General features: G+C 36.9%; 1 protein-coding gene across 1 annotated transcript in view; it reads right to left on the reverse strand.

Annotated features, from left to right (window-relative positions):
* The window catches only part of RANBP17 (RAN binding protein 17), a 350,271-nt gene that overhangs the window by 5,840 nt on the left and 325,351 nt on the right, over window positions 1-19,080 (reverse strand).

Below are 19,080 nucleotides of genomic sequence, written 5' to 3' on the forward strand. Positions count from 1 at the left end.
GTTAAGTGGCTTGCCCAAGGCCACATGGCTAGGTAATTATTAAGTGTTTGAGGTTGGATTTGAACCCAGGTACTCCTGACTCTAAGGCCAGTGCTCTATTCACTGCGCCACCTAGCTGCCCGCAATATCTACTTTTCAATCAGGAAACCTAGAAAAGGCAGAAGCACTAGAGGGGATGTGAGTTCTGGAAGTCTGTCTGAGCTCACATGGAATTCTACACAATGGAGAGACAAGTGAGACCTAAGACCATGTGTTTGATGCTTCACAGGCACCATTTGGGCATAGGACCATCAAATGCAAAGGAGGAAACTGTAATTCTTTCCTTTTCTGTCTTAGCACAACCCTTCTTTGTGAATGAAGAATTAAGCATATAGATACAGGACAGTCAGAATTAGGCATATAAATACAGGACTGTTTGTTTTGGCTGCTAAGTTTGCTTCCTGTTAGTCTCACTGGGTTATCCTAGGATGTTACTATATACATATCTACCCCAATCCCTGGGGCTGCTTCTTAGACCCTATTACTCTCTAATGTTGGTATGTATCCAACTTTACCTCTCCTTCCAACCCCCTCCTCCTTTGAGGCTGTAGATGGTGATGGAAGAACTACTTTCCTAGGAACTGCCCCTCTGTCTTTAGTTTAGTTGTCATTTTCCTTTTGAAGGCAGTTTGGGGCAGCTAGGTGGTATAGTGGATAGAGCACCAGCCCTGGAGTCAGGAGGATCTGAGTTCAAATTCAGCCTCAGACACTAATTTGGGCAAGTCACTCAATCCACTGCCTTGCAAAAACAAAAAAACAAAATCCCCTAATAATAAAATAAAAAGAAAGCAGTTCAGCTTTTGGTAGCTGGGGTCTGTCTTTTCTGATTTCCATGTGTGACTCCCAATTATGTATCTTTGTTTTAGTATTTGTAAAATAAGATTTCTAATCATCATAAGATTATCTTCCGGCTCAAATTTTTTTTGTCTTTCTACTTTAATAAAGCATCTGTGATATCATCAGCCCAGGTATGTCTTCCATTGGTACAAGTCACTGTGACTCCTCATTCTGTGAAATTCTTGGTTATATTTTACCACATAAATACTCTAAAGATATCTACTGATGATAATATAATAAGGCTGGTGATTTAGGAAATCTTTAATATCAGATGGGCAATAATTTTCTGTCCAGAAACTTTGGGAACAGTTTGGGTCTTAAGACAATTTACAAATACAGAAGAGGCTGCATGTCTGCAATAGAGATTGTATTTCAACAAGCTACCCAAAGTCATGGAGCCACAAATTAAAATGACAAAAAAACTAACAGATCCACCGAGGCAATCTAAAATATTATAGGCATCACAATCTGGAGGCATAATGAATATTTTCATGGAAAGGATTCAAGACAGTGGCACCAAAACTCCTTCCATAAATGACGAAGCATCCTGAAGTGATGTGCCAATTACTTTATACAGTACTCTTGTGGATTCATTCCTCTGAATGCATGTATTTATGTCTGTAATAAGCAAGGGAATGTTTGAATAAAATACTTTTCTAAAAATAAAGTTGACTAAAAAGAACTTTTCTTTCACTCTTGTGGAAAAATTGAAATTAGTAAAGCAAATCGGTTCAATTGATATTATTACAGCATTCCATTTCCAGAAGACTTTTTCTAATAATTATGAAGTTGACCTACAGCAGAACCCAGAAAACAAATATTCTTTCTAGAAAGAGCTGAGGACTGAGAATCAGAATCATTGAGAATAAAAAAACCACATTCAGTTCAATAGGAGATTTTTGGTGGGAAGTTTCTTCCACACATGTTAATGAAATGCTTAATGTGAGGAGGAAAGGATGCTTTTATAAGTACAATTCTCAAGTCAGTTTTCAAACTGGATTTCTTTAGGTGAGAAAAGAAGGGAACAATTTATGTGATAGGGACTGATTATTTGAAACATTTATCATGAAAAAAGTGAGCATGTTGACTTCAGGTCCATCTCAGAATCTTACTATCATCCTGGGGATAGCAGGTATGGCTGTTTCAATTAATGTGAGGTTGAAAACTTATTTTGGTAGCTTGCATCCTAGAATAGTTATTTTAATTTATTCAGAGTCAACATTTTTTTAAAAAATGTACTTAAAAACCTCCCTGTTGCAAATAATTCAGGGGAAGCCTGAGAGGTAACTAATTATATATTCTGTGTGACTTGTTCCATCATTTATGCAAAATGAAAAAGTTTGTGCACAAATCAAAGTCTTTCAGTTAATGCTATAGAGATGCTCCTCCAAGGCATAGTGAACTTGGGTATTGACTTTGGGGAATTTCATTCTGTTAAGAAGGAGGTAGATTGCCTGCTTGTCTTACTTTTGGAGGTGAAAGTCAGTTCTTGACAAATGATTCATTTGGAGACTGGATTCAAACTAACATAGGCATTACAGGAACTTCTCAACTACCTGCCTTAACTGAGGACAACAATGGCATGGATAAACCAATCAGTGGTTTTGGCATGTGTTTGATGACTGATTTTCTTTTTTTTTTTTTAATTTATTTTTATAAAAGATATTATTTGAGTTTTACATTTCCCCCCCAATCTTGCTTCCCTCCCCCCTCCCCCCCACAGAAAGCACTCTGTCAGTCTTTACTTTGTTTCCATGTTGTACCTTGTTCCAAATTGGGTGTGATGAGAGAGAAATCATATCCTTAAAGAGAAGTCTAAGAGGTAACAAGATCAGACAATGGTGACTGACTTTCTAATAGATGTGCTTGTGACGTTTTGGGAATTAGCAACATTTGAAACAAAACATGAAACCACTCTGAATATATGATTCATGAAAAGATAAGAAAATGGCTTAGGTTCCTCATAGCCTCACTCACATGTAACTCTCAGTCCCTATTAATCCTGAAGAAAGACAGATTTTTTTTTTCTGAGTAAAAGGTGCTACTCTTGCTATGGGAGGTGGACACTAGAGAAGACCAAGGCTAGATTAGAACAAGGGTTGAACAGGAGTTAAAAACAATCTGTCAGGCAGGGTAGTGGCCATGGGGAGAAAGAAGGGTGAGGATTAGGAAGAGGAAGAGCCCTGGAGGAAGGCAGTAAGGAAAAAAAAGTGCAAAAATACAAACTGCAGATTTTTTGGTTCTAAGCAATGAAGACTTTGGACTTCTTCCAAAAGTCAGCAAACTCTCCTTGATGTCCATCACTAAGGGATATGCTTATCCACCAAGAACTGTCCTCAAATGGAAATGTTTTTTATGTAGCAATGCCCAGAATCATAGCATAGTAACTAAAAGATATTCCATAAATCACTTGGTCTAACCCCTTCATTTTATGAATGAGGAAATCTGGGTCCTCTGCCTTCACTACATCATGATGTTTCCCTCGTCAGTCTTAAGTCATCAGCTCATACTATTTTATACTTCAGCCCATGAACAAGATGCACAGGTTATATGTCTATAATAAGTCTATAACAGGGGGTGGCTAGGTGGCGCAGTGGAAAAAGCACCAGCCCTGGAGTCAGGAGTACCTGGGTTCAAATCCGGGCTCAGATACTTAATAATTACCTAGCTGTGTGGCCTTGGGCAAGCCACTTAACCCCCATTGCCTTGCAAATAATCCTAAAAAAAAATAAGTCTATAACAGATAAAGGTGGTCTTATGTCTACTTAGCAGAAATATTAAAATCTGCATTCTATTTTAAAAATATAGATCTCTATACTACCCATAAGGATAAATGAAGAACTGGGCGCTCTGCACCTTCCACACCCTCCACAGTCAGTTTGCTTCTTTTTGGTCTTCTGTCACTACTCATTCCTGTCTCCCACCACCTGCCTTTTCTGGCTACCACTTCGGTCCCACCATCTGCTGATTGGTTAAGGAGCCCCTGAGGTGTCTGGAAAGCGAACCCAGCGTTGTTGCCCCTTGAGAGGTCCCAGCAGGCTCTGCTATTTTTTCATCAAAGGAAGTTTCTTTTACAAATTTGTTGAAAATATTTTTAGAACTTTTAAATGAACAAACATAGCCATGATGAAGTCAGAATTTTTTTTCCAGAACAGTTATTAAAAGAAGTTTCCTTACTCTTTCTGGCAGATCAGGAATATTATCACAATTTAAATTAAAGTCATTATAAATATTAAAAAATGTTCTCATCTGCTTTTTCCTATCAGACATTCTTTTAAAAGTGAGCACTTAATACCATGAGCAGGTGGTTGTTTCCTCCTCTGGTTCCTGAGCTTTTAAAGATGATACCTGAAGAGATTCCAACAAGTATTGAAGAGCAAGATGAGAAAACCTCCATAGTGACTTCCAAATCCATGTCTGACACTGACTTAAAATGATGAATTAAGCTATAACCAAACTGCTGAGAAATGTTTGGCCTGGTGCTTTTTGCTTTCATAAGCTCTTTGCTTTTATAAGTGTGGGGATGGTGGGATGTAGAGTCTGGACTTTTAGGGGAGTAACCTTCCCCTTGGAATCCTCAGCAAACTCACTGCATGCTGAGTCCAGGGTGGGACATAACTATTAAAATATAGGTGAGTCCAAAGGCTGACACTTGAGAAAAAATAATACATAAATGGCTAGCACTCTTTAATGCCAGCCAGTGGCTGCTGTTACAAAGAGCTGTTCCTGAGGCCGCATGCATAGTAGATATTGAAATGTGATCCTGCTCAAATTAGATAATAGTCATCATTAGGGAAAAGGAATCAATTGCTTTCTTCGTCTGCTGTCTATCTCTGCATTATTAGTGGAATGATATGTAAGATGACAGGAACAGAAGAATAGGCATATATTTAGTTATTTTTACCTACCCAGCTTAACCAAATCATGGTAAGCATCTTATGTTTAATCTTTTAACACTGGGTACATATTAAAAACATTCTCAAGTGCTTAGTATCTTTATAGCTTCATAAGAACAGAAAGCATTTAGCATTTGAGATGAAAATTCTCATATTCACTAAGTGCAAGATGACGTTGGCCTGTTTTTAGGAAATGAGATGGTACAGTCAATTAGCGTGTGGCCCATTCTCCTTTGGAAAATCACTTGGAGGGACGCCTACTTGGCCTCTGTACAATGTCGGAAAGAATCAAAACGACAAGGGCACTGGCTGAGCTCTGTAGCTTGAAGCCGGCCTCAGCCCTGGGTGAGGAGGGAGTGTTGCAGGATGGCTCTTCCAAACTAACTGCACTTGCCCACTTTTCACAGAGTCCCAAGGATGCTTTCCCCACAAGTGAGAGATGGCACAAACTGTTTAAAAACTCTTCCATCCATTGTCAAACTTAAGGAAAGATATAGTGGAATTTTGCTGTGGCATCAATTTTTTCCATTGCTAACAATGCCCTTGTTGTGGAAATGTTCCCTTTATTCATTGTTTATTTGAGAAGGAATTACCTGGAAGTGTCCTAGCTTATCAGAGAGGGGATAAACTTAGAACAGAACTTCAGAATTAATTAATTGAGAGGACTGCCTGTAATGTGTCTATTCTGAATGTTACCGAACACATCACAGGGAAAAGTTTTATTTTCCACTGTTGAAATAAATTATAATAAAGAATTCATTTCAGTAGCAGAAATGTACTGAAGAGCTAGAGCACAAAATTGAGAATACTACCCTGCAAGTCTCATTCCTGTATCTTCATTATCTATTTGAAACTTTTTACGAGTGGTAAATCATATTTCAAGGGATGAAGATATCATAAAGTAGGCTCACAGCATTAAACTAAATCCAGGAAACTGAGGGAGGTAAAGTGCTTTAGAACTTGCTCCTCAGCCTGTGAGGAGACTGCCTCCCCCTCTTCTTCTGCCAACACCACACAAAATACTCTTCGATTTAATGAGGAAATTAAACATTGTTTGTGGAAATACCACCTATCCTCTCCTTTGAGATAATTTTGTATTTCTACCTCTTGGGGAAAGTTAGTACCCCATTCTTCCATTATTGAAAGGAATAGTTTTTAATTATAAAAAGTCTTCTAATTACCTATGAGGTAGAACAAAGGTAGTTTGGCAAGGTGACACATGTCTAGAACATATTACTGCCAATCTGAATTCTACTCAATATCTCCAGGGAGAGTTTTAGATCCTTTAGGGGCCTGGATATGTCTCCACACACTTCTCAGATCATTGAGTATTAGATCTGAAGGGATTTTAGAGATTATCCAGCTCAAGCCACTACTTTTAATAGACAGAGAAACAAGTTCAGAGAACAGTGACTTGAACAAGGGACATACAGCTTATGTGAAGAGAAAGCTCTCTGGAGGAAGGTGATAGGGGCATAGGGAAATAATAATTTTTTTTTTAGGTTTTTGCAAGGCAAATGGGGTTAAGTGGCTTGCCCAAGGCCACACAGCTAGGTAATTATTAAGTGTCTGAGACCGGATTTGAACCCAGGTACTCCTGACTCCAACGACGGTGCTTTATCCACTATGCCACCTAGCCACCCCGGAAATAACAAATTTTAACTAAGATGGCCTTTACTTTTCTAGTGAGGTAAAGTGGAGACCTGTTCCACCATTCCACAAGTGGTCAAATACAACACTCCTTGATTTCTACCCTAAGTCTCCTCTAATTCATGAATTTTTAGAATTTGGAGTTGGAAGGGATGTTAAGGCATCTTATAAGCCAATTCTCTCTCTGAAGCACTAAACCTCCTGGGCAGCATTTCTGACAAGGGTTTATCCAGTCTTTTATGTTTGAAATCATCAGCTTTTTAGGAAGCTCTCTCTCTCTCTCTCTCTCTCTCTCTCTCTCTCTCTCTCTCTCTCTCTCTCTCTCTCTCTCTCCACAGTCATGCTGATAATGGATAATGTCAATAAATTTAGACCATGAAAAACATGAGTGCCAAATTGGGGTTTTTAAATAGAAAGAACAGTTATGATGTCAAATTGCCCTGGTAACGCCAGAGATGGGCCCGAGGTGCCTTCTGTTTGGCAATCTAACAATGTAAACAAACTATTAACTTCCCAAATCAGGAGCAATGAAAAGGCTACTAACCAGCTTAAATGTATTTGCATGACAGAGCTGACTACAAGCACATGTTTACATTAAATATTCAGTGATAAACTAAACTCTGAGGCCATTCCAGAGAGAGAGAGAGAGAGAGAGAGAGAGAGAGAGAGAGAATAGGGGAACAGCATGCTACTTTAGTGAATAGTCATCACAACATTTCTCAATGAATATCATATTTCACAACAGAATAACATAAAGGATAATGGCATGAGGGCATCTGATGCAGTCATCAAAGCAGAGTGCAATGAATATTGTATTTCATAATAAATATATTACCCCTGCAGAAGGAGGTTCAAAGTTTCATTGCCTCTCATCTGTCACAACACTCTCCTTGATTTCCTGTAGGGATTCAGTTAGATGGACCAAAAAATCCTCACAAGCTCCAGTGGGGGATTATTTTACATGTCACATTCAAAATGTTTTCATGTGGGAAAAAACAGCATTTATGCGGGAAACTCACAAGACATGTCAAAAACATTTTCCATCAAAAAGAGTGGTTATTCTAAGGTTTGGACTCAGGTTGCTTTTTTTTTCATATTTTTTTCATATTTATTTTTTTAAAGGTCCCATAAGTGCTATTATTCATATGCCCCCTCAGAAAGGTCAATTTGGTGGTGAAATTTTTCACACAAACATAATACTAAGATTGTGAATGTTAATACTCCCTAATTATTGCTTTAAATATATTTTGGAAAAGAGCAGAAATCTGAATTTAGGTAGATCTTTACCACAGTGAAAAAAAAGGGCACTGGAAGAAAGAGTCAAAAAGATCTTGGTTTGAGATCCAATTTTGGCACTTGTTGGCTGTGTGACCCCGGACAAGTGATATAAATAGGAATCTATACTTAATCTTACCTGGCCTCAGCTTCTTCTTCTATAAAACAAAGTGGAGAACTTGAAGATCTCTAAGCTCCTTTTTAGCTCTATATTTGTGACCCCCAAGAACCTACAAATAATACAATGAAGTCATCCAAGAGGTAGCCTGGAATGTTTAGAATCCTTCACAATTTGGCTCCAACCCAGGTTTCCAGGCTTGATGCACTGTTTTCATCTCTGTCTCTAGTCTCCCTAGTGCCCCTTAAGGCTCTGCTCAAGGGGCTCCTCCTGAACAGTCTTTCTTGATCTTCCAAGAAGACCTTTTCCCTGTCTCCAACTGCCTCCTCTGAAATTATTTCACACTCCCTTTGTGTAAGTCTTATACTTATTTCTCTAGGTTCATGCTGTTCCCCGCCCCCCCCCCCCACCATGAGCCCCCTAGACTAGGGCTGTTCTATTTTTGTCATTATATCCCCAGTACATAGCAGATAGTCTGATACAAGGTTGTTATTTAAAGAAATACTTGTGGAATGGATGACTGAAAAGTAAGAACTTGCATTAAGGAAGAACTGGGTCTGAATCCTGGCTCTGCCTTTAACTAAAACTTGGGCAAACTTTAACTCTATGGGTCTCAGTTTCCTCATTTGTAAAACAAGGGGGTTGAACTAAATGACCTTTAAGGTCTCACGCAACTTTAAATTTCTGATTTATAATCCTAGGCATAAGTATGGGTGAGTCATTTAAATTCTGTGAACCTCGGTTTCCTCATCTGTAAAATGAAGATAATCATACCTATAGTACCTACTTCATAGGTTTGTGAGGTTCAAAGGAGATTGTGAGTGTGTAAAGTGCTTTGCCAAATCTAAACAATTGTAGAAATGTCAGTCGTTATACCTATCCTCTACAGGGCCCGGGTATTTATTAAATTCAGTTTTATAGTTATTTTTAGAATTAGAAAACATCTCTATTCTATCCAATGAATCTTAGAGTGCAAGTAGTCATGGAATTAGACAACTTGGTTTCCTGTTCCGGGCTCTAAGAGTATATGGATCTTGTGTGATTCCCTGCCCTTGGGTAAGATATTTCTAAATCCCTGTTCTTCCTTCTCTATTTGCCAACATCTTGACATCTGGACCTTCCATCATTTCCCTTGGCATATGATACATAACTTAATGGTATTCATTGTCAACAACAATTCTTATTGTCTAGAAGTTTGTTTGTTTTATATTGATACTCAATACTTAATTTTTTCTTTCTTAATAATAACCTATTATGCCTATCTTCCATCATGCCATACTAAGTAATTCTTTTTCCTCCCTGGCATTCATATTGTTAAATATTTATAGAGTTATCATATTCCCTATTTAGTTGTTATTTGGACAAGTCATACCTATTTAGTTCCTTTAATTTGGAATCACAAGCCAGCCTTTCTATTCCCATTAATCACTCGAATTACTCTTCTTGAGGCTTCTTACAATTTATATTTATCTTCTCCATGATGTAGGATGCTCAGAAGTCAGGGGTTAGGGGGCTTTTTTTTTCTTGTTTGGTAAATAAGGGATTAATGTATCTACCTGGGTTAGGACTCCTGTTTCCCAAAGTGCAGACTCCAAAAAAATAAAATAAAATTGAATAGCCTTTAAAGGAATAACAATTTTTTTTTCAAAATTTTCTAGGGGTCTTTCACATTTACACATTATTTATTTAATGGTTTTTGTGGGGCAATGAGGTTAAGTGATTTGACCAAAGTCACACAGCTATTAAGTATCAAATGTCTGAATCTGGATTTGAACTCAGGGCCTCCTGATTCCAGGGTCTGTATTCTATTCACTGTGCCACTGAGCTGCCCCCCACATCTATACATTTAAAGTCAAAATACTGAGTATTTTTAGAGGCTTAAGGAGTGCCTTGACTTTTCTGCTTCCATTCTTGAAGGTCGTTAAAGAATCTTTCCTAATTGATTAACTCTAACATTGAATACAATCTCTTTTCTCACAATTCTAATTTTTTAAAAAATTGGGAAAAAAACTGAACTTGGAATAAGACCTGATAGAATTTTCTTTTTTTGCTTACTAGTTTATATGCCCTCTGACAAAGCATAATCTCTCTGGGCCTCAGTATCCTCATCTGAAATAAGGGTATTATGTGTAATTCCTACATCCCTGGGTTGTTATAAAATATTATAAACAGTAAAAGCATTATACAAATGCAAGGGTTTAAAAATTATTTCTATAGTTGTCTTGGTATCTACACAATAGTGAAAGAACTAGAAGTTACCCACAGGATTGGGCAGGTTCTCTATAGAGGATTTACTGAAAGGTAGAGAAGCATTCCAGAGGATGAAGAGTTAAGGATTATCATCTGCAACATTGTCTGTGTCAATGAGATAACACATGCATTTAAGTACTGAAGTATACGGTTACAGAGACCCAGGATGAAGTCAAAATATATTTTTGGTTACATATCTGGGGAATTCAAGATAGATGTGAATAGGCAGATTAGAAGAGTGTCTTAAAGAATGAACTAGGAAGTTTTGAGATTATTTTACATAAATTTCCTTTGAATAGAATAACAATATTTCAAGAGTTTGTGATTTTTATAAGGCTAGTTACTAATGTCAATGAGAGATTCCAATATCTCCACACCTCATTCATTTTCATACCTGCTGTGGCTGAAAAAAAACAGCAAATTTTTTTAAAAAATGAAAATGCAAAAAAGCTTTTATTTTCTTCCTGAAGGATATATTAAACTATTGAAGTAAATGAAGAATATGAATCAATTCTCAGTTAGACACAAGATGATAGATCTAGAGGAGGTAGCAACCTTAGAGTCCATATAATCCAGCTTTTTCATTTTATATGAGGAAAACTGAGGTTCAGAGAGGCTAAGGGCCTTGTAATTTTTTAAAGATGAACCTTTCTCAACTTAGGTTTACTAGTCCTTGGATGATACATGTAGCTTGCTGTTGAGCAGATTCTTGAAGTCTTTTTTTTTAACTTGACAGGATTTGTCAGAATTTGGTTGGTAGAATAAATGTGATGGAGGGTAACCTAAAAATAAGTAATAATAATACAAGTGATCATAAACTGTGTGGTTCAATGAAAAAAGAGCATTAAACTTGGAGTCAAGAGACTTGGGTTTTGATTCCATTTCTACACTTACCAGTCATAGCTAGTTCAATATAACAAACATTAATTAGTACATGGACTTGTGCTAGATCCTGTTAGGTATTAAGATATAAGGACAAAATGAAAAACAAAATCTGTATCATCAAGGAACATACTTCTTTTATTTTCTGGGAGATGCACCATATACACAGATAACTATATGATTTTCTCAGGGCAGGGAGCCCTGACAACCAGGGGGATGAGGAAAGATTACTCAGAGAAGGTAGCATTTAAGTTGGGTCTTGAAGACAAGCTGGGGATTCTAAATGGTGGAGGTGAGGAGGGTGTCCATTCTAAGTGTTAGGCAGTCTGTCTCCAAGCTGGTTATCAAGTGTCAAACCTAGAGAATAGTAACCAAGTTCATCTGGCTGAACTTGAGTGCATGAAGGGGAAATAAAGTGAAATCAACCTAAGAAGGTAGGGGTCAAGCTGAAGAATCAGCATTTCATCATGGAGGCAATTGGAATTACTGAAGCATCTCAAGCAGGAAGATGGAAGGATCAGACTTACGGGAAAATTATTTTGGCAGCTGTATGGAAGACAAAATGGAGAGGGGTAAGATTAGAAGCCCAGAGTCCAATTAGGTCACTGTTGGAACAGTCCAAAAGGAGGTAATGATGAAATAAAGCAGAGGCTTGTGTGAATGGAGGAAAGGGAATAGACAAAAGATATGTTGTGGAGATGACAACTGGAAGACTATGCTAAGGTGGCAAGCCTGGGTGGTTGGAAAAATGCTAGGGCCCAGTGCAGAAAGTTTAGAGAGGAGCTCCACATGTAAGACTGAGATTACTATGGGGCATCCAGGTTGCTGGTGAAGTAGGAATAGAGCTTAAGAGAGAGTGAATGGGGTTGATTATATAGGTCTAGAGGTAGTCTAGATAAGTGATGGAAATCATCACTGAACCCTGAGGTTCAGTGAGACCACTTAGAGACAAAGTATACAGAGAAAAACGAAGAAGTTTTGGAGTTTTGGAGGATTCCCACTATAAGGGGGGTTGGACAAGGTGGAAGATTCAGCAAGATGGACTGAGGAGAAGGGTTAGTTGTATAGGAGGAGAAAAAAATGTGGAATATATGTATTTGTATTCAATGACTATGAGCAAGTCAACTAATCTGTATTAGCTTGGTTTTTCATCTGGAAATGTTGTAGTCTTGTAAATTGTAATTTTTTTGTACTACTGTAATAGTATTTGTCTTTTATTATTTTGAAGAATATGTTTTATATGTTAGAAAGCAAAGCATAAATGTGTGCTCTTATGCATATACTCTTACAACCAAGAAAGCTAAAATGCTTTTCAAGCAAAAACATCCCAAACTCTCTGAAAGGAAACCTCTCTTTGTTCTGTTTTCCTTAGTTTTGAAATTGGCATTATATAACTTGCTCCTGACATTCTTTTAGGGAGACAAGTGAGAAAAAAAGTAAATGTGTGAGGAAGAATATGGCACTTGGAATAGGGAGACCTGTGTTCAAGTCCTAAAATTTACTAGCTCTGTGACTGGGAACAAGTCAATTAACCTCTTTGAGGCTAAGTTATGCCATTTGTAAAATGGGAATACTAATATTTGTGTTACCCAATCACTGCATTTGTGAGGGGGGAAAGGCATTTTGAAGATTGCAAAAAGCTGAATAAATGTGCAATTATTATTGCTTTTTGTTACTATTCAGAAACATCTAAAGATCAGAGGTCAAATTTCTAATAGCATCTCATCAAGGAAGATGGAAGTAAATCTATATCTCATACCTAGTTGTGCTTTTATTTAAACTTCAAGAAGGGAAAAAAATTAATAGGAATAGGAGAGGAAATAAAATCTACTTCAGCTATTTTTTGAAAAAAAATCAAGAGATTATGATATGAAGTCTCATCTGAATTAAATGGAAAAAGAAACATCGTGACATATTTTTACGCCTGTGTCTCCAGTGTTCTTGGGTTGGGCAGTTTTTTTTTTAGGTTTTTGCAAGGCAAACGGGGTTAAGTGGCTTGCCCAAGGCCACACAGCTAGGTAATTAAGTGTCTGAGACCGGATTTGAACCCAGGTACTCCTGACTCCAGGGCCAGTGCTTTATCCACTATGCCACCTAGCCGCCCCCGGGCAGTTCATTTTTATGGTGCTAGTGGAACAAGTATTTTTTTTTAAATGATGGTAGCAAAAATGTAATTCTACATTTGGTTTTAGAAGGTTAGTGATTTGTGTGTGTTTGTGTTGTCAATGTTTTCTTTTTTTTTTTTTTTCCTGAGCAGAGACAAGAAGTTGTCATTTTAAAATCTAATTCAACAGCTGAACCTAGGTGCTTAATCAGGGATGGTCTTTCCAGCTTTGCCTCCTTGCAGTTCCAGAAAATCTGATAATGCCCATGCAAGAGGGTGAGAGTAAAAGCTTGAGAGTGATGGTGCTTTGGGAATGTCTCCTTGGCCTATCCTAGTTAAGCTTGAGTGCCTATTTTGGAAGGATGCACACAAGCCTTTCACTGGTTCTGATATTCTTCCTCTTCTGGGGTTTCATCATGCACTTCTCACAAATGTATCATTCTACTGAAAAATACTATGCCCAAGTACCAAGCCCAAATTACATTCCCAATGAGGTCCAATATAATTTTCCTTGAAATTTGGAAGTGAACAGTAATAATACTGTACATGTGATTTCAGTATAAGAATGCAGATGACATTTATATGAAAAAATTACTCATAGTTGGCAGATTCTTTTAAAAGTTTATTTATTTAAAGCAATGGGGTTAAGTGTCCCAAGGTCACACAGCTAGGCAATTATTAAGTGTCTGAGGCTGGATTTGAACTGAGATCCTCATGATTCTAGGGCTGGTGCTCTATCTACTACACCACCTAACCGCCCCCCTGAACAAAGATTTCCAAGCATTGCTTCAAAGCCACAGCATTTAGCCCACATATCTGCCAGACTTTTCATGGACAGGATTTTGCCAAATGACACCCTGAACTGTTCTTTTTTATCCTTCATTTTCCAATCACAATTATAGGATAGAATATTAAATATGGTCAAATAAGATTTCTGATGTCATCAAATAAGATATTGCTACAAAGCACATTACCAATTATTGTGGACCAAGATGGTTTCTTTCCCTTTTTTTTCTTGCAAGGCAATGGGGTTAAGTGACTTGCTGAAGGCCACATAGCTAAGTAATTATTAGGTGTCTGAATCCGGATTTGAACTCAGGTCCTCCTGACTCCAGGGCCTGTGCTCTATTCACAGCACCATCTAGTTGTCCCCTCTTTCCTTTTCCTATAACTTACTCACTGTTTGCTTTATACAAATCCACCCAAAGGCACAATTATCCACCCATTTTTATGGTTTCCTTATGTTCCCTTGGTGTTTTGAAGGCAGAATAACAGATAATTCAGAAATTTCTATGTCAAAGAATAGCTAAAATGACCTGTAAAGGAAAGTGGTCACTTTCACTTACAAATAAAACTCACAAATAGGACCTTTGAGAATGCTATTAAAAAAACAAAACCAAACAAAATCTTGGATGTCCCCTACTTAATGTTGGCTTGCAACATATATAGCATATCTGTCGTTTAAAGAGAGGGAGGATAAATAACTTCCCCATTCTTAAAGATTTGGCTTTTTTTCAGTCCCTTGGAAAACATTACAATAAACATACAAATATGATTGCAAAATGACATCATTCTGTTTTCATTTAATTACCCTTGAAATGCTTTCTATTTAATATTCATTACTCAAAAGCTAATTTAAAAGAGAAAGAGATGCGACTTATTCAAAAAGATGTACTGTCATTCACAGCAATAGTTATCTAATATAGAGAAGTTAATAAAGCAGATTAATCTACAAGTCCCTTTAAGCCATCACTGAGTTTTGAACAACTGCCTCTTTGACCTTTACCCTTCATGCTGAGCACCCGTAGCAGGTGCCAGCTGTACTAAAATTATGGCTGACGCGTTTTAGCGCAAAGTCTTTTCTTACTTTGCTTCTGACCAGCAGCTGACCCTGTAGGAGTGATTGTTTCGTGTGCTGGCCTAAAGGCTACATAAACCAGTAACTGATAAACAAAAGCCTACATGTACCAGCTGCCTCGCCTAAGGGCACTCATCTGACATTGACACCTCCACTAGCTTCCCCAGCATCCCAAATTGCTCCTTTTTGTTTCCATACGTGCATTTCATACTTGTTACTTTGGGGAAAGGGGGGATATCCAACAACAACAAATTTACTCAGCCTTTCAACTCTACTTTTGAAAATTTCACATCAAAGAGGCACCATCAGGATGATAATCTAAGCTTGATTTAGCAACTTTAATAAGGGGATAAAATCTTCTTATAATTAGATAATAAAATTTTATTACATATTTTAATATTAAAAGTATTAAAATCAAACTTCAAAACATACACAAGCATCATACTGAGATACCTAAATATTGTAACACCAGAAAAGGGGACCTGGGGAAGCACAAGGCCACCAATTCTTCACACCCAGAAATGTAAACATGGACTTCTTGTGTGGTAGTGGCCAAGGTTCTAACACTTAATTATGTGGAGGGAAGAAAGAATTGAGTCAAATATAAAACAAAACATACCATTCTCAACACCAGGATGAGATGGTTTTGACAGTTATTTCTATGATACAAATTACACAAGGACAAAAACCAATCCCAGTAATGATTAAATGCAGTTATGTACATGGGAGAATACCAGTGCAATTGGTAACATATTTAAATGGTTTTCCTTCATTAAAAAAATTATATATGATATTAAACCATCAATCAATGCTGTAACACTGGAGTCTAAATGTATTGTCACTGGTGGAAATAAATGACTTGGAGACTGAATTTTGGCTCACTCAATATGGTATCTTTTCTGTTGCTTAGCCACCCAAGTCTCTGCTGGCTCAGGCTACATCTGGTAGATTTCCATTCCTTTCAATTAATAAGGCAAGTTATGATACTCCTGGATCACATCTTTAAACTGTGCTTAGAGGTAGAAAACACATGGCCCAGAGAAAAATCCCTCTGCTCTGATAAACACTTAGAATGAGATTCAGGTCACTTTTCATCCTATATCTGTATTTGGAACAAAGTTTCCCTGTGGAATTTTAATGGTTCAAATGCATTATAATGCAATATCAGCTTGATAGTGCGGTTTAATTTATTATTTCAAGCCTATGCTCACGAGCTAAGATGACTTTCACCTTCTAAAAATGATGATTTAGAAACAAATACACTTTTTCCTATAAGACAATATCTCCTTCCCTTTTCCCCACTTTTGCCAACAGCTTTAATTTCATACCCAAGGCCACTATTTATAGATTAAGCATCTATATATACTGAAAGTGGAAAAATTATCCTGACCCTGCATTCAATGGTTTTTTAAAAATATAAAATATATGATGCCAAAAGATGGCCTAAAATGAACATATTCTGCCCATGTCTCATTCTCATTTTAAACTTGGTTTTTACTTCTTTCTAGGATTAATAGAGGCCAAATGAGATGACAAATACGAAGAATTCTGTGCAATTTTCAAATAGAGTCACTATATAAATCTTCAATATTATTACTATTATTTTTATGGGCTATGTCCCATTAATCTGAAATTTCAATATCCAAGCATGAGGTTAGTTCTCACTGAGTTTGGCATATTAATCTTTTGGTCATATTTTAAATATAAAAAAGAAAAACATTTGGAAATTAAAGGTTTCTTTTTTTTTAGAACCATGTCACCATTTTATTGTTGGACTAAAATAATAGCTTCTTAACTGATTTCCTTGCTCCTAGTTTCTCATCACTTTGGCCATTAATCAATCAATCAACAAGCAGTTAACACACACCTCCTATAAGCCATGCACAATGCTAGGTGCTGAAGATATAAAGATCACATCATTCCTCCATTCATGTCTTTGACCACAGGAAAAAGTCCAGATCCTTATGATGGCATCCAAGGTATTATACACATCACCTGGTTCCTTGTTCTATTTCTTTCTTTCTTTTTATTTAAATTGAAAAAAAATTTAAACTTAAATACAAAATAAAAAAAATTCATAGCTCAGCAAAACATGAGAGAATTCATAATATAAATCAATGAATTTCCATTTCAAGGAAACCTGTATAATAAAGACTACACATGATGTTCAAAATAGTCCATTTTTTTCTTTGTTTCCTTTTGTTCTCTGCTAGGCACTTCTTACTTTATTTTCCCTCCTCTCTTTTTTATCTTTTGCCCCCAGTAGCATGAATATATGTTCATCTACATATAGAAAATGAAAGGCTTTTTATGTCAATTTACAGTTAGAGATTCTATTACTGGATAAACTTGGTATTGCTTTGTATCATTACACTATATGTAAATAGGAAAAAATACCAACTGCCCATTATTTTGGTTAATGTAGAAAGGAAGGATTATATTTTCTCAGTTCTTAGTTATAAATATCCACTTTCCACATAAAGTGTGGTAATGGAGAGAGGGAAGGTGCACTAGCATCTAATTTTTAAGACTACTTATATCCTTTTCTGCGGCTTGGACTCAAGTGTCCTCATCCATAAAAATCATGTGTCTATGTATATGTGCATACACACATGTGCATCTATGTGTTGTGTTTAGACTTAGTGTCTAGGTTGGCACAGTGGAAAAAGTGTTGAGAACCAGAATCAGGAAGAACTGCCTCAGATATGGAACTAGCTGTGTGACCTTGGGGAACTGTATGCCTCAGTTTCCTCATCTGTCAAATGAGTATAATAATAGAACATACCTCCCAGGACTACTGTGAGATTCAATTGAGTTAACCTTTATAAAATGCTTTGTAAACTTTAAAGTCCTATATAAATGTTAGTGATTGTGGACTATCTCTATGGCCTCATTCAGCTCTAATTTTTTTATGTTTTTTTTTCTGGCATTAGGTATTAGAGTCAAGAATGTTTAATGCTCTTTAGGATAAAAACCGATCCTTTGATGTTCAAGCCTCCACAGTTGAAATTAGGATAAATGAACTTCAACAGCAACTTTGAAAGGCTAAAAAAAGTCACAAAAAGAAATATGGTTGGGGGGGGGGGGTGGGCTAGTAGGGAAAATTCAAACATCCCTGCCATAAACCTAGAGTTAGAAGAGACCTTAGAGAAACTAGAGAAAGCTAGTTCAATCCATTTCTCCAGATAAAGAAACTGAGGCTTCATATGATTAAGTTACTTATCCAAGGTCATAAAGATAATTAGGGGTAGAGCTGGGATTTGTATTCAGGTCCTTTGTACTAAGCTACAACTGTCTCTTTATAGTTTATGGTAACTAGGTGGTTCAATGGTTACAGTGCTGAACCTGGAGCTAGGAAGATCTGAGTTCAAATCCAGTCCCAGACAGTTACCAGCTGTGTGATCCTGGGCAAGTCATTTAAGTTCTGTTTGCCTCAGTTTTCTCAACTGTAAATTGGAGATAATGACAATGAGTGCTTCACAGGTTATGAGGATTAAGTGACAACTGTAAATTGTCTGGCACACAGACATCATCATTATTATTATTATTATTATTTTTTACAAAAAGACATTATTATATAAATGGTTGTTTCTTTCCCTTCCCTTGTTCTTATGACTCAAGGACTAATTGTTTGCATAAATCTTAAATCTCTTTTTAACCCAGTTGGTGAAGTATCCTCTTCTTTCTTGGACTGCTGATCTTCTTTAGTTGCCTAAGTTTCTCCAAATCCAAGGGGACTAGAGTGACTGATCTCCATTTGCTATACATATATTATAGATTACACATGTTTATGAATTTTAAATATTTGTTGGGTGAATGACTGGATGGCTTTGGTGGGAGTTATCTTTGCATTGGGGGGAATTTCCTTTCTCTTCTGGTAAAAAATTCCTCAGTAAAAGTGTCCAATCTTCACCTCTTCATTTTTGGCTTCATTTTTCCTAAAAACATACATATTTACAACATGGGGCTGTGGAGATGACTGAGATGGCAGCAAGGGTACATGTTTTTAAAATTTTGCCATGAAACTTTGAGTTCCTCTTACTACTTTCAATTTTTCAATGATTTGTCATAGGCATTTGCCTTTTCCAATGAACATCATCTTCAGTATGAGGCCAAAGAGAAGTCCTACTCCTAGGCTCAAGACATCAATCTGCTGCTATGAATTTGATAA

This window comes from Macrotis lagotis, chromosome 1, assembly GCF_037893015.1.
Source record: "Macrotis lagotis isolate mMagLag1 chromosome 1, bilby.v1.9.chrom.fasta, whole genome shotgun sequence".
Taxonomy (NCBI): Eukaryota; Metazoa; Chordata; class Mammalia; order Peramelemorphia; family Peramelidae; genus Macrotis; species Macrotis lagotis.